Genomic DNA, 16,944 nt, shown 5'->3' with positions numbered 1-16,944 from the left:
TGGTTTTTCCCTTCCACCCCCTCACAAGAGACCGACACTCTCTTCTTTTGTTTTTTTTTTAGTCTTTGCTAACAAAATGCCCCTGCTCTTGCTCCCATCTCCCAATACTTCATTTTCATCCAAATGCCTCCGCTTTTATTCAGTACAGATCCAGCTTATTGAGCATTCTCTAGTGCCTTTCAGGTTTTGACCCTCTTCCATGTTAAATAGGCTGCGGTGCAAGGGTAGGATGGTTGCTCAGTAAAATATTCCATCCAACAGGGGCAGTTATGTAAACAGGGCTGCTTTCTGGCAGGAATGTCTGATGGGATAAACAAGGCTGGAGAGAAAAAGTACTTTTAGAGAGGAGTGACTTTGTCAGGGAACAGAGATACATTCCAAATTAAAAAACACTCTTCTTTCTAATGTAAGACCTGGCTTTTTAAAAACAGAAATCACTGGGAGAAATGTAAAAAGAACTGTAATAACTGAGTCAGCAATTATGATTTCTCATATTGTACGAAGGGGATCAACTTTTTCATTTTGTGGTTGTAAATTTCTATTTCTTGAAAAAGAAAAACCAAAAACATCTTAAGTGCCAGAGATATTGGAAGGCTACTTTCAGAATTTATTAATATTTAAGAACCTATACAGATGCTGAATGGGAATTATGGCTAATATTTTATAACAAATAAGAAACATAGTCATCAGATAATTAGTAGATGGATTCACTAATGTACTCATGTTGATGTTTACTGTTGAAAGAGAGACAGCATTATCTTCATTAATATCTAGTACATAGGACAAGTGATGAAGTATTTAGCCTTGCAAACAAAAAGACTATACACAGAAAATTCATTATACTAAGGTGATAATAGCTCATGATGAAGAAAGCGGGTACGATGAAAGCAAATAGAGATTGCAATACCTAAAACTGGACACCAGCAAATATGTATGACAAGAAAAGAATGACTAGAAGGTGAAGGATTAGGATTATGTTTACAATTTTATTGTAAAACCTACAGTGTGACTGGATATTAAATGTCTGAGGTTGGGTTCTTGGCATGAAATGCACAATGTGGTGTTCAAATGTTTTTAAAAACAACCTCATTTAGTGAGACATCACTTAGTGAGACTAGTATGAGGCGATGTGAGTAGTGAACAAGAGCCCAGCTTTGGAGTGGACAGACAAGTTTGAATCTCAGCCTTGGCCTTGACCTTGAGAGGAGGACATTTGGGGGCTTCAGTTTCCTCACATATAAAATGGGGATGTTGATACCTACTTCATGGGACTGTTACAGGGATTAAATAGGCCATATATGTACAATGCTCAACAAAGGGCAAGATGCCTCTGATTCACAGTAATATGATTAATAATATGAATATTATTTTTTATTATCAAGATTCCATAGGAGAATTAAATATAAAGGCCAAATTAATTTTTCCTCCCCATTTAAACTATTAGTCAAAATATTAAAATTTCAAAGATATTTATTTATCAATGTATTACTCTGTTCAAAGCAGTATATGAAGTGCTAAGGATATTTCAAAGCACTCAGAAATATACTTCGAAATCTCTGTGTTTCCTTGTCTTTCATTTACATACAGATTTGAATTTTTTCCAATGTCTGTTCAATTTTTAAGATGAGTGATTTAGGATGGCGTATTTATTGTGAATATCCCACAAATAATTATTAAATACAAAATGATTAGAGAGTTGATAAACTCAATTACTGCAGGAGATAGTGGGATAGGACCTAAATTTATGCTGGCTGGTATGGTTGATAATCTGTAGGTAGAACAGAGTAAATAAGTAATAGCTTCTTTCAGCAGTTACACTGTGTTTCCACCTAAAGTCTAGCTGAAACTTTCCAAGGCCAGGATAAGAGCATTTTGACATTATTTTCATGAGTGTTATTCCTGCTAGTCATCAGGAGGCAGCTTCTTCCTCTAGCCTTCTGAGTCATTTTAATCTAAGCATTTTGTGGAATAAATGACGTTAGAGAGGGTTAGGTAAATGCAAAACATTTTTATATAATATGATAAAGATATCACCACAAGACAACTGGAAAAGATCACTTAGTCTCTGGTGCTGGTAAAACTGGCTCATTATATGGAGAAAAACGAAAATGAATTCCTACCTGATACCACTTAGGGGCAGGGAAGGACTTCAGAGGCAGCAAGTATAAGCAAAACATTGATTACTTTAAGATTATGGATTTTCTGTTCAATTAAGGATACTATGGGAAAAGTTGACAGGTGGCAGAATAGAAGATATTTGCAAAGCCTAAAACTGAAAAGAGACTGATGATAAAATTATTCAGCGAAATCCTGAAAATTAAGAAAGACATCACCACCAATACAATGATAGGCAAAGAACATGATGAACAGGCAATTTACTAAGGAGGTATCCCTAAAGACTAGCAAGCATGTAAAAAGAAGCTCAACCAGCCAAATAAATGCAAATTAAAAGCTATTACTTCTGCCCGGCATGGTGGCTCACATCTGTAATCCCAACACTTTGGGAGGCCTATGTGGGAGGACCACTTGAGGCCAGGAATGCTAGACCATCTTGGGCAACACAGTGAGACCCCACCTCAACAGCAACAACATCAACCAAATTAGTCAAACGTGGTGGCAAGTGTCTATAGTCCTACCTATTCAGGAGGCTAAGGTGGGAAGGTCACTTGAGCCCAGGAGTTTGAGGCTGCAGTGAGCTATGATTGTGCCACTGCACTGTAGCTTGGGCAATGGAGCAAGAACCTATCTTGGAAAAAAAAAAAAAAAGGTATTGCTTCACACCTATTAAGATTGAAAAACTGGCTGGGTGTGGTCACTCACGCCTGTAATCCCAGCACTTTGGGAGGCCGAGGCCGGTGGATCACAAGGTCAGGAGTTCAAGACCGCCTGGCCAATATGATGACACCCTGTCTCTACCAAAAATACAAAAATTAGACAGGTGTGGTGGCGCATGCCTGTAGTCCCAGCTACTCGGGAGGCTGAGGCAGAAGAATCACTTGAACCCGGGAGGCGGAGGTTACAGTGAGCCGAGATTGTGCCACTGCACTCCAGCCTGGGCTACAGAGCAAGACTCCATTAAAAAAAAAAAAAAAAAAAAAAAACAAGATTGAAAAGCTAAAAAAAATAAATTCCTGATGTAGGTAAGGAATTTTATTGGACTGTGGTGGGAGTGGGGCTGGGGCAGCCATTGTGGAGAGTGATCTGGCACCATTTAGTCAAATTAACTCTTCATATTACTAACACCCAGCAATTCCACCCCTGTGTATAAGTTCCAAAGAAATTTCACACAAGAGTGTCAGGGGAATGCATGAGGACATTTGTGGCAGCATCATTTTTGCTGCTCACCCTTTGGAGATCATATAAACACACAACAACAAAAATAGATTTTGACAAAAAGAAAATAAATTGTTCTACCAAAAAGATGCCTGCACTCATATGTTCATCACAGCACTACTCACAATAGCAAAGATATGGAATCAACATAAGGGCCCATCAGTGATGGACTGTATAAAGAAAATGTGGTACATATATACCACAGAATACTACACAGCCATAAAAAAGAACAAATCATGTCTTCTGCAGCAACAAAGGATGCAGCAAGAGGCTATTATCCTAAGTGAATTAATGCAGGTATAGAAAACCAAATACTGTATGTTCTCACTTACAAGTGGGAGCTAAACATTGGATACTCATGGACATCAAGATGGCAGCAACAGACACTGGGGACTACTAGTTGTGGGGGGAGGGAAGGAGGCAAGGGTTGAAAAACTAACTATTGGGTAATAGGCTCACTCACATGGGTGGCGGGATCGTTTGTATAACAAACCTCAGCATCATGCAATGTACTCATATAACAAACCTGCACATGTACTCCCTGAAACTAAAATAAAAGTTGAAATGATTAAAAAAAGAATAGATTTGGAAACAAGAGTGGATCTTTAAACAATGCTAAATGAAAAACATGAGACTTAAAACACAATACAGTTTACGTAAATTTAAAGTATTTGTACACAAACCACTGCACTTTTAGAAAAACAGAGCCAAAGAAAAAAGGCACAATAAATACATTTAAATGAGAGGGTGGGAGGGGAATGTACTATCAGGATGGAATGGGATGAAACAAAATCTTCCCCACACTTTTATTTCTGGGGAGAAAAGTTAAGATTAGTATTTTAAACATTTATTTATTATATCAGGAAGGAAACAGAGAAGGCGAAAAAAGGGAAGGAGGAAAGAAGGGAACGTTTTGAGGGTCTTAACAGCCAAGCACTGCATTTGGTCAAAAAATTAAAACATTCTTTCTTGAAATGACTGCCTTTCCAGCACTCTTCACAGTTCCATACAGGCTGCTACAGAGACGTGCTCTGACATAAGTACATCCTAACCTCACAACCAAACCAAGTGCTGTAGTTCACAAAAAGTCTGTTCCTCCTGCTCTCTGATCATTTCTAGAAAACTGACATCACAGATAATTATAGGTTTTTTTTCCCTCTTTAATTCTATTATATTCTATTATTATTCCTTTGGTGGGTAGCAATAGTTTAAAATTTCAAAAACATTTCTCCCTCATACTTAAAAACCTGACAAAGAATGGGTTTGGAGTTATACCCTTTCTTAAACTGTACTCCTTACCAATGGGAACCTCACAACTGGTGTCAGAGGTTGTGAAGAGTTTACATTTCTCTACATATACTATGAATTCCTAAGCAGATCAAGATGAAATTATTAGCCATACGGAAGGAGGTAAAAACTGACTGAAATAGCTTTCAGCAATTTATCCAAATGTATATTAAATTGTTAAATGTTAATACTATGTAAAAACACATATGTGGGCAAAATAGTGGACTTATTATCTCAGTGTGGAAGCAAAATATTAATCCTGTATATGATGTAAGAAAATAAGGCAACACATAGTAAGTACAGTTCTACAGCAGTCACATAAACTAGTGGTTTTCAAGCACTAGTGTGCCTCAAAATCACCCAGAAGGCCATGAAAACAGATTGCTGGGCCTCACTGTGTCTGATTCAGAAGGTGTCGCATGGGGATCAAGACTGCATCTATAACAAGTTCCCAAGTGACAAGGTTCCCCTTTGAGAACTCCTGGCCTAAATAATAGGAGGGACAGGTCACAATTGTATTGTTAGGACAGAGAAGAAACTGGGATATGAGAGAGGTCTAGGGGTGGGTTGGGCTTTGGGTCATTAAAAGAAGGTGAAGGTGGAAGAGTGAGGAGAGAAACACTGTGAGTGGTGAGAACATCTGGGCGCAGGCAGAGCCATGGGTGGGAAGGACGCACGGCAGGGACAGACTGACAGGACTGGTGACCCAGGGGATGGGAAAAGGCATCAGTCTTTTCCCTCCTCCCTTGTAGACATCACAGAACTGACTGTGTTCTTTCGTACAGGAAGGGTGAAGAGAGTATCATCTAGGATGCTTGACAGAGGCAACTCACCTGGGGAATTTGTGGTTGGGGACTTGCGTCCTCTTCCTCTTTTATCCTCCCTTTTTGGAGTGCTAAGACTTTCTGGTGTGCCTTCCTTTGGGATACAGTTTTGGCTCTGCTCAGAGGAGTGGGAAATTGGCTTAGTGTAGTCTTTGCCTACCAGGTTTTAAGAGAGCAATGGCGGGGCCCAGAAGAGCACATTGTGCTCTGAGCAGCTTGGCTCTGAGGTCCTGAACGCTGGTGTTCATTCGCTCAGTGGATGCGGTGTTTACTGCACAGAGGCACGCCATGTAACACACCAGACACAGCCGAGCCCCCGTGCTGACATGGGGGGGGTGTTGGAGATATACACTTTCTACAACCAGTTTTGCAGCTAAGATTTAATTGACACAGCAGAAAGTGCTACGGAAGGGTGGCATGCAGAAGCTGTCATTGGTAGGGGCATGTGGCACTGGTGTGGCCTTCCTTCTACCTGAGGAACTGTAAGTGCAGCGTGGCGGCTGGACAAGGAGGGCTGTGGAGGCAGCAGTTCAATCCTATCAGTCCTCTGCTCTCAGCACTTCAGTAGCTGAGTCCCACTCTCCTTCAGCCTCCTCGCGTATCACCAAGCCCACCACACTGTCCCTGCTGTGTCTCCTACCCTACCATCTGACAGGACACTGTCGGGACTAAATGTAGTAAGCCTAGAGAAGAGTTCAGTGCAGTGCTTGGCACTTGAGGCTTCAGAGATAGAACCTGTTGTTTCTAAGCTCTTAATGCTGGTCCCTTCTATCTGCCCTAGAAGCCTGTGTGGACTCTTTCCTGAAAACGATGGCATGACAGAGAGAGAGTATCAGTGGCCAATAGAGTGGCCTAGGACATGGATTAAAATGACAATGACAAAAATAGACACAGGAGGGGAGAGGAGGGTGCCGTTAGGGGAGAATTTTTTTTTTTTTATTTAGAGAAGCTGAGGCTGAGATGATAACAAAATTAAAAAGTGGAAATGTATTCAGTAGGCTGCTGAACTTTGGAATGGGAGTTGATTAAAGAGTGAGACCTACAGGAGGTGACAGGGAAGCCAGGAGGGTTAGGTTTTCTGTGGAGATGATGAGAGGGAAAAGAAAGAGAGACACATTAAGAGGAAGGAAGAAGAGGGATAGAGGAGGAGGAGGTGGAATAGAGACAAAGAAGGGGAGTGGAGAGGGGGAGGGGGAACAGGCACTGAATCTTCAGGTCAACATAGTGGATGGACCAAAAAAGAGAAAATGAACAGCAGACAGAAAGCTGGGAGAATGTAATGTTAGGGAGAGTGGGAAAAGGAGTCCCAAGGAGAGTTCTCACTAGTGTCCGGTGCTACAGAGGGCCAAGGAGCAGAAAAGGGAAAGACCACGGGTCTGATGGTGAGAAGCTGTTATGTCAGAAGCCAAGTTTCAAGGGCAAGTGCCAAAAGAGAAGATCGAGGCCCCTTGTAGGCACTGCTGCAATCCAGTATTCCAAGTCAGAACTATAGGAGTTCTTGAGTAGTTTGTATAACTTCCTGAGCCAGTATACAAACTCAAATAAAGTGGAAACCTCACCCACTCTTTTTAATTCAAAGAGCCTCCGATACTGCAAGCCTGTGTGATTTCCTGTGAAGAGGTGGCTCCACGGCAATAGATCTCATCCTCTACATCATTAGCTGCTCCGAATGCTCTTCCTGGGCTGACAATGACGCTCAACCTGATTGCATTTGGTATTTTTTTTCTTCCTCAGTTTTGGAAATAACCTCTAGGTGCTTATCATTGGTGTCAACAATAGGAGCAGGAGCAGGAGTAGCTGTGTCCAGCACGGAGTCAAGACTGAGGTCGCTACACAGGCTGGTGTGCAGTCCGCAGAGTGAAGAGAGAAGTCTGTTTGTTCCAAAGGAGCAGGAAAGCCACAACCACACAGGCCAGCCCCTAGATGGCTCCGGAGGATGATTCAGGGCAGGATCTGTCAGGGATGCTGAGGATCATATTGTGCACCGAGCAGTTAGGAACATTGTGACATTGCAATCGGAAAGAAGCAGGTGCCCCGAGAGAGGGAAAGAGCAGAAACCCACACAAACTGTAACCCAGCCAGATACTTCAATTCCCAATCTAACTTAGCCACTTTCCCATCAGAAAAATCTGTAAGAGAAGAGAGAGCTTTATAGAAGACTTAGTCACACCCTGAGGGGGGCACATTTTCCAGGCAGTTCGGATGAGCGACAAGAAAGCCCAGAGGTATACCTAGACTCTACCGGCAACAGCCTTAAAACACACGACACCCCGAGATGTCAAGATTGTTATTTTTGTGGAAATAAAACCTGCTGCCAAGTTTTTATTTACCAAAACTTCTCCCCTTACAGTAAAAATAGAAAAGTGCAAATACTCTTAAACAGTCACAGGGAGTCGGGGGAGGATGGACAAGCGAAAGCCAGGAGGGTCTTAATATTTTTCTAGCCCAAGGAACAGATGCAGAGGGAGGCTTCGGCTTTATGCAGCAAAAGATATTTCCCCCGAGTGGGGTTCCACATGGAAGCGGAGGAACAGGAGATAGTCAAAGATGGTGTAGTTTTGAGGGGAACAGGCAGTCCTGACACGGCATAACCTATTCCCTGTGCTTTTGCTGGTTTTAAAGGTTTCTTGTTAATGTTAACTTTGACAAAAATTAAGGATATCCTAATTTTGTCTACCTCTCTTGAGCTAAACACAGAAATACAACCTCCGATAGATCACTTCTCTGCCCTTACCCAGTGAAAATTCCGTGATTCCATTTCCCTCCTCTTGGTAGAAGTGGGAAACAGGTTTGGGTAGGAGATACGTGGGCACGCTCAGGGGAGTTGACAAAAATATCTAGACACCTCTGCCAGAAGGAGGTGGTTGATACTACCCTCTCTTTGCTGGTGAATGCCCACTCAGACTGGGAGCTTTGAGGATCGCTCTTTCCGCCCACTCCTTCCTTCCTCCTCAAATATAGCCACCTTCCCCCACTGCCAATTTTCAAATCGGCACAATGATTAATGACCCAGGCAAGAACTTAATTTCCTGTCCAGTAGGCCAAGGCTGATTTCCAATAAAAGAACTCACTCAAGACAACGATTTCCTCTCTACAGCCTCTAATCTTTTATTCAATTGTGGGCATTCTTCTCTCTCAGTGTGAAAGCTGAATCAATTTTTGAACTTCTATTTGGCGAATATTCCAAAGAATCATAGAATGCTAACGCTGGAACAGACCTTAAAGGCAATGTAATTCAACCTCCTCTTTTCTTGCAGTTCAGACAGGCCTTAAGTTGGAGGCTTTGACTCACACGGTTCTGTGTGCACATGGTCAAGCTGCAAGTGAAGAGGGAATTACTCTCGTTAAAGGACACAGCTTGGGTCCTTACTGGTCTCATTATGGAGTTACCTTTAATGAAACAGTCCATTTTGAACTGGGAGCTAATCACCATGGGAGAATATTTCTGCAATTATGGGCTCCAGCAAAACACAAACAAAACAGGTGTCAGTGAAACCCTTTGGACAGAGCAATGCAATTACTATGTTCAATTACCTCAGGACTCCTTCAATACCCACTGCAGATTTAATGAGTTGTCCTGATTTGAACTACATGTATCCATCTCTTGTATTTATTTCTCAGAAATGCTTGATAGATAACTCCACTGCTTTCTGTGAAATTAATTCTGAAAAGCACAGGTTTCTAAACAAGATGCTAATGACTGCATAATATAATACCTTCTTTAGATGCATGATTTCCTGTAGACAATTCTAGTTGCAACTCAGGAAATGCTTTCTGGGTTGATGCTTAATTGATCTGAAGTTCACAAGTGAGGGTATGCAAATGGCAAGCAATGGGTTGGGCTGATGGTGGGCTGTGGAAGAGCAGAGTGACCATGGGAGCAACGGAGTGCACTCTAAGCAGCGAACGCTGACATTACCAGAAAGAGTAACAGGCATGAGGTTCAAAGACGCCAGTTTGTGTCCAGCTCTACTTATTATTAGCTGTGTGCCCTTCCCCAAGTAATGTATTCTTTTTTGAGGATCAGTTTCGTTATCTGTAAACAAACTATAATTAAGGCCTGCAGGGATGTTATAAAAACCATACAGTAGGCCGGGCACGGTGGCTCACACCTGTAATCCCAGCACTTTGAGAGGCCGAGAGGAGGATCACGAGGTCAGGAGATAGAGACCATCTGGCTAAAACGGTGAAACCCCATCTCTACTAAAAATACAAAAAATTAGCCGGGCGTGGTGGCGGGCACCTGTGGTCCCAGCTACTCAGGATGCTGAGGCAGGAGAATGGGGGGTGAACCTGGGAGGCAGAGCTTGCAGTGAGCCAAGATCGTGCCACTGCACTCCAGCCTAGGCAACAGAGCGAGACTCCGTCTCAAAAAAAAAAAAAAAACGAAACATACAGTATATATGAAAGCAGCAATCACAGTGCCCAGCAAATACTGGTGCTCTGTAAGTACTTGTCAAATTTAAACATCTTAATTCCCTCATGCTGTACTTTGTTCTGGATTGAAACATCTCAATTGTCATAAAAATGTAAATACAGGGATTTATACAATTATTGAAGTCTGCATATAGTGAGGCTGGGCACCAACAAAAGTTAAATCTACATCAGTTCTGACCTATTTATTCTCCACTCAAACACTCTGATGGATGAAAAGTTAAATATGGATCATAAACAGCCACTGAACTTAACAGTATCAACCTGAAATGAAGTGCAGCTTGAATCGGAACAAGCATGGGCCTTAGACCAGATGGGCTCCACTTACCAGCCCTTCGGTAAAACTAAAACTACCTGAAAACTTAAAACTACCCTGAAACTTACCTTCCTGACTTCACAGGTTGTTACGAGGATTAAATAATATTAGTGGCTGTCTGTAAAACAGAGAGCACAATTCCTGGCTCAAAGTAGGTGACAGAAAATGGTGACTGCTAAAACTATGCAGTCTAGGGGTCCTTAAGTAAATGGCATTCCTCTGTTTTTGCTTATTTTATAACAGTAATGACATCAGCTCTTCTACCAACTGCAGATGTGTTGTGAAAACCCAATGAGAGACTCTAGGGAGATATTCAAAACCATACAGAATCAGGCATGGGCACCTGTATATTCAAGGCACAAATACATTAGGAAATCAATTCCTGGAAAATATTTACTTTTTAATGGCCTGGTTATGGCTCCAGAAAGTTTGAAAAGGTGCCAGAATTGGGACTAACAGAGCCATATGCAATTTCCTTGTGAAAGACCAATTGGAGCTTTGGCCACACACTTAAATGTCATCCTGGCAAAACAAAGCAGATGAAACTATCTGATGAAGCCAGGACAATTCTTTGAAAAGTTACAATATGTACGTAAGTGGGGCGAGTGAATACACATTTTGGGACACTACGATTTAGTATCTGGCCCACAAGCTTGAAACTGGTAACTCGGTAATTCTGTGTGCTATTACCCAGCTTATCCACTTAAAAGTGAGACTGCTGCCTGAGGCTTACGGCTTCCCATCTGCATTAGTCATAGGAAAGAAGGACGAGCTCTGCTGCCATTACCTTTGAGATCTAAATGATCTTAGGTAGAATGCGGAATATTCAAAACTAAGATCTTTACCACATTTGATATGACAATGAGTAAGGGATATGAACTTTCACAGTGGCCAAGAGCTAAAGAGCCAGAAGGCGTTTCCAATGGCTATAAGGTATCTCAGTAAGACCTTGTTTTCTACTCAAAACTCAATTTGTGCTCCAAGCTCTTCCAGCCTAAAATTAGTGGGTGGTTTTCTCAATCATCGCCCGGAGAACTCAGCCAGTCTGCCACTCATAACTTGGACAGCATTTCTACCTTAGCCGGCTTTCTCAGAGACAGTATTTTGAACTTCCTTGGTTGAATGCAAAACACATTTGCTAACTAACCAAACAAACTGGAAGGAGGCATACCACAAGACCCAAACCCGACAGACTCGATGACTGTGAAAACACCCTCTCAAAGGCTATAGGGCAGCGAGGAGGTGACCTGAGTGAGTGAAAGAGGTGGTTTCTTCAGAGTTTCAATACTTACTCATCCACAAATACAAAAAATGCAGACTGAGGAAGGAATGGACTGCAAACTTAAATTCCTCTAATTTCCAAGTAGCTTGAAATACCTACAACCCCAGAGGGATCAAATTAGGCATATAATCTGGTAAATTTATTTTTATTTCCCCTACCGTGAATTCAGCTAGGAGTTCTGTAAATATTCATTCCCATAGTCTGTCCCTGTTTTTCTCTCTCCCTTTCTTCTCTTTTAGAAATAAGGTGTTTGGGGGCATGGCAGGGAGGGACAGGAAGGGCTCAATTTACAGTGAGAAGACCTAGGTTCAAACTAGCCACTTAATGGTCCTCAATTTGGCATGGAACCTAACACTGGCTCAATACGTTTCCTCATCTGTAAAATGGAAAGGAACCACGAAATGCTTATTTTCTGTGTGTGAGTATATGAGTTTTTAGTTTTGTAATACAAACTGTGAGACAAAATGAAAAAACCATGATGCATTAAACACCCTTAAAGCAACAGCAAAGCTCCTTAACAAGTAATGGCCTTTGGTTCTTTAAGGTCTCGAAATTTTGGATGCTTTGGACACTTGACATTTAAGCTCTAGATAATCAGGCTAAAGCCTGAACCTCACATGGAGGCCATCTTTTCTAGACCTGCAGCATTGTAGAGCTTTCCTGGAGCAGATAGGGCAGCTTACTGAGTGTGATGGTTAATGTTGTGTCAACTTGGTTTGATCACGGTATACAGATATCTGGTCAAACACTATTCTAGATGTCTCTGTGAAGTTCTATTTTTGGACGGGATTAACATTTTACATGAGTAGACTTTGAGTAAAGCAGACTCCCTCTATAATGTGCAAGGGCCTCATCCAACCAGCTGAAGGCCTAAAAAAAAAAAAAAAAAAAAAAAAAGGAGGAATCCTGCCAAGAGATGGCCCTTGGTCCCAAATTGCAGCTCTTTACCAGGTCTCCAGCCTGCTAGGTCTCTATCCAGCATTTTGGACTTGTACCTCTGTAACTGTGTGAACCAATTCCTTAAAGTAAATCTCCCTCCCTCTATCTATAAATACCACCCCCTATCCTCCAACTCTGCTGCCAACTGGTTCTGTTTCTCTGGAGAAGTATGACTGATATACTGGTTTCACCCTTCTTAATATGTTTTTAACATGAAACCATGAATATGTATTTCATATTGACCTTTGCTTCCACTTCCCTTGCTGATATGAATGCCAAGTCCACGGCCCACTGATAAGTGCCTGGAAGAAGCATACCTACCATGCTTCTTGCAGAATGACTATGTGAAAACACTGTCCTACTATGCAGGGAAATGTCTGAGGGCAGATATTTCTGTATACTACAGCTTCCCTGCTGGCCTCTAAGAAAAACTTCTGAATATAAAAAAGCACTTGCAGACAGCAAACCTGGAATCCTTATAGACTGAAATTTTCTTTACAGAAGATGGGTTTGGGTTGGACCTATGGGAGGGACTGCTGTCTGGACCACCTCATTCACACCTATAGCATCCACTTTGTGCAGACCTGTGTCTTCTAAATCTCTCCCTAGCCCAGACCACCTTAAGCCTGTCTTCACTGGACAATTCCTCTACGATGCCTTGCAGGTGTTTAACATATACAAATCTCATTTCATAGTATTTCTCTCTAAATCTGCTCTTCTCTCTCTGTTCCTTAACTTCCCAAATGAAAGTCAAAATCCAGAAAGTAATATAAACCAGGAACGTGGAAGTCATCTTCATCATCATGGCATCGCTTCATATCCACTCCACACATAGTACCATTAGTCCTTCCATCCGAATGTTTCCCGAAGCTGTTCCAGCTGCTCCATCCCTGTTGTATAAGTTCTGACCCCGTATTCCACCCATCCACCACACTGGTGCCGGAGTGACCGCTCTAAAATGCTATCTAATCCTATAATCATGGCCTTGGCTAAAATCTGTCACTAGTTCCTCAAAATACCTGGATACAATTCAAAATCCTTCCTTCAGAACACAGCGCTTCCCCTGTTCTCCAGTGGCACTTCTTCCATGTCCTCATGGAGCTTACATTCTCTACGCCAAACCTGGCCTTACTCCCGGTTCTGTGGGATGCTCTTTTCCTACTTACTTAGGCAAACTGCTGTGCTAGGCCCCGAGGGCTATCATGATGAGCAAAATGGACAGTCATGGCCTCTTAGAGATTCTTGTCAAGTGATGGGTGTCAGTTAATAAACAATCACTCAAAGAAGTAAGTAATTATAACTAGGATCCATGCTCTAGAGAAAAAGTGCTGTGAGATTATGGGAATCAGACTTTGTCTAAGAGACCCAGGGCAAAGCTTCCCAGGGAAGTAACTTTGACCTGAGACCTGAAAGATAAGCAGAGGTCAGGCTGCAGGAATTGAGAGAAGACTGGCATGACTCGGGTCCAGAAAGCAAGGGGAAGAAAAGCAGCACAAGATGAAGCTGCAGAACAGGCAGGGGCCTGTCATAGAGACTTGCAGGCAATAATGAGATTTCACCAAGACTTCTTTGGACTCTTCCATCTCTCTTCCTTTAAAATTTTCTCTTAAAATTTTTAAGGGGCTGTAAAAGTAAAGTATGTTTACTGCAACAACTCAACAACCGGAAAAGAAATAATAGCAGCACACCATTTATATAGTACTTACTGGATGCTAGGTACTTCGTAAGTGTTTTCATGCTGTTATTATCTATAGGGAGGTGCAAAGTAAAAGCCCAAGGCCATAAAGTTAGAAAGTGAGAGCCAGATATCCCAAGGAGTCTAGTCCTAGAGCCCAGCTCAGAGCCACCAACTGGCCCCACCTCCAATCTCACCCCCTGAAGACTGATGTAAAGTATGTCACATGCCCTTGCTTGGGTTTCTCTGTGCTTAAACATATAAAACAACTGGATGAAAAAGAATTGATGTGTATTGGATTTTTAATACTTTAAGTTCTAGGGTACATGTGCACAATGTGCAGGTTTGTTACATATGTATACGTGTGCCATGTTGGTGTGCTGTACCCATTAACTTGTCATTGCATTAGGTATATCTCCTAATGCTATCCCTCCCTCCTCCCCCGACCCCATGACAGGCCCTGGTGTGTGATGTTCCCCACCCTGTGTCCAAGTGTTCTCATTCTTCAAATCCCACCTATGAGTGAGAATATGCGGTGTTCGGTTTTCTGTCCTTGCGATAGTTTGCTGAGAATGATGGTTTCCAGCTTCATCCATGTCCCTACAAAAGGACATGAACTCATCCTTTTTTATGGCTGCATAGTATTCCATGGTGTTTATGTGCCATATTTTCTTAATCCAGTCTATCATTGATGGACATTTGCGTTAGTTCCAAGTCTTTGCTATTGTGAATAGTGCCGCAATAAACATACGTGTGCATGTGTCTTTACGGCAGCATGATTTATAATCCTTTGGGTATATACCCAGTAATGAGATGGCTGGGTCAAACGGTATTTCTAGTTCTAGATCCTTGAGGAATGGTCACACTGTCTTCCACAATGGTTGAACTAGTTTACAGTCCCACCAAGAGTGTAAGATAAATGTTGATATTTTTCTTTAAAGCAATGGGAAATCACTGGAGTTTCTTTCTTTAATATGGCAGCAATGTAATTAATTTCTGTTTTTGGAAGATCGTCACACTCTGGCTCCCGAGTGAAGAACGGCGTGGAGCAGGGAGAGGTGGAATGGAGAGGAGATACCCAGCAACCATTAAAGAGCAGAATGTAATCCTCTAGGCTAAGACAGCTGTAATGGCGGAACTGGAGCGAAGTGAATGGATTCCAGATTTACATAGAGGATAAAATCATCAGCAATGGGTGATAAAGGCCATATAACAGGAGGCAGAGGGTCCTGTCAAGGATCATGCTGAGGTTGCTGGTGATGAGGTACGTCTGGGAGAATTACAAAGTGAGGTGGAGAACACTGATATTGGAGGCCACCAAAAAAAAAAAGATTTATTTTGAATAAGTTGGGTTTGAAGGGCCTTTGAGACCTGGCATTATAATAATTATTGCTATTTACTAAAAGCCTGCTACATACCAGGCATTGCATAAGCATCATTTCTAACCACTCCATAACCTTTTTTTGAAGTTGGTACTATTATTATCTTCACTTTACACGTGAAGAAAAATGAGGCTCAGAGGTTAAGCATCTTGCTTGAGGTCTCGGAGCTAAAGAGAGTCAGAGCCCTAAAGCACATTTACCATCAATAACTCTCCTGGGTTATCTCAGTATCCTTTGAAATGACCCGCCCTCCTCCAGGCTAGTCTCATCCTCCACGCTGCCGCTGGACACTCACTTGATCATGTCATTCCCAGCCTAAACTTTTGCAGGGCTCTGCTTACCACCCTTTTGGTATGGCACACAGAACCTTGCATGATCCAGACCCCACCAACCTGTCCTGTGACTTTTTTCCCTGAGGCTGAGACATATGGGATAGCTAAGAAAGGCAGTGCTCTCTCCTGTGTCTGGGACACCTTCCCTCCTCTTGTCCTCTATGCTTTCTACACACCTCAGCTCACAGTGGACTCCACATCCTTACTCTGCTGTACCAACTGCTCCAGCAAAATTGTCTGATTGTCTCTCCAACAGAAGCTTCTTCAGGACACTCTCTTTGTTTTGAATCCCCAACCCCTTATACATACAAATTGAAAGGAAGAATAAATAATTGAATACTATACACATCCAAATGTCTGTTGAATAAATCAAGGGGGTGCTGCATGAATACAAGCTCAGGAGACCTTGCAGCAAAGACAGGTAGAGGTCTACTTTTATGGTACCATGCCCACCGGCCCACTCTAGCCACAGTTTCCTTTGCCCCATCGATGTATTATCTATGCTTCTTTTGTACTAAACAATTTGGCAGATACTATCACCAGTTTATAGATGCGATAACTTGAGCTCAAATCAGAGTATTTGCTAAGAGCCTTGAAGACAACATGTCTGACAGTCAGTCTCCCTGTATCTCTGATACTCATTCCACGTGGTAAGAATGTTGCTAACTTGTTTCACGAACTACTAGCTTTCCAATTGCTCAAACCAAACTTTAAACAATTACTGTTGAATTTTCTGCTACACAGCCATAAATGTAAAAAACAAATTTAGTTACAGAAAGTACACTACATAGAAAATGTCAGAGTTGGCAAAAAATGATACAAACTGGAAGGCGGGTGGAGAAAAAGCACCATCATGAGAATCTTCAAGTAATTCCAAAAAGCTAAAAGAGTACTCTCCCCCACTGTTTTTTTTTTTTGAGACAGTCTTGCTCTGTAGCCCAGGTTGGGGTGCAGTAGCGCGATCTCAGCTCACTGCAACCTATACCTCCTGGGTTCAAGTGATTCTCCTGCCTCAGCCTCCAGAGTAGCTGAGATTACAGGCGCCCACCAATTTTGTTTTGTATCTGTGGTAGAGACTGAGTTTCGCCATGTTGGCCAGACCGGTCTTGAACTCCTGGCCTCGAGTAATCTGCCCACCTC

General features: G+C 42.2%; 1 protein-coding gene and 1 long non-coding RNA gene across 3 annotated transcripts in view; one reads left to right on the top strand and one right to left on the bottom strand.

Annotated features, from left to right (window-relative positions):
- GAREM1 (GRB2 associated regulator of MAPK1 subtype 1) overlaps positions 1-16,944 on the bottom strand; it is a 216,800-nt gene that overhangs the window by 63,192 nt on the left and 136,664 nt on the right. The gene's annotated exons all lie outside the window — the stretch shown is intronic.
- The window catches only part of LOC129458847 (uncharacterized), a 34,501-nt gene that overhangs the window by 7,523 nt on the left and 10,034 nt on the right, over positions 1-16,944 (top strand). The gene's annotated exons all lie outside the window — the stretch shown is intronic.

The sequence above is a fragment of the Symphalangus syndactylus genome, chromosome 1 (genome assembly GCF_028878055.3).
Source record: "Symphalangus syndactylus isolate Jambi chromosome 1, NHGRI_mSymSyn1-v2.1_pri, whole genome shotgun sequence".
NCBI classification, from domain to species: Eukaryota; Metazoa; Chordata; class Mammalia; order Primates; family Hylobatidae; genus Symphalangus; species Symphalangus syndactylus.
Note: the sequence above shows the minus strand (reverse complement) of the source record. Positions and strands in the feature narration are given on the sequence as shown.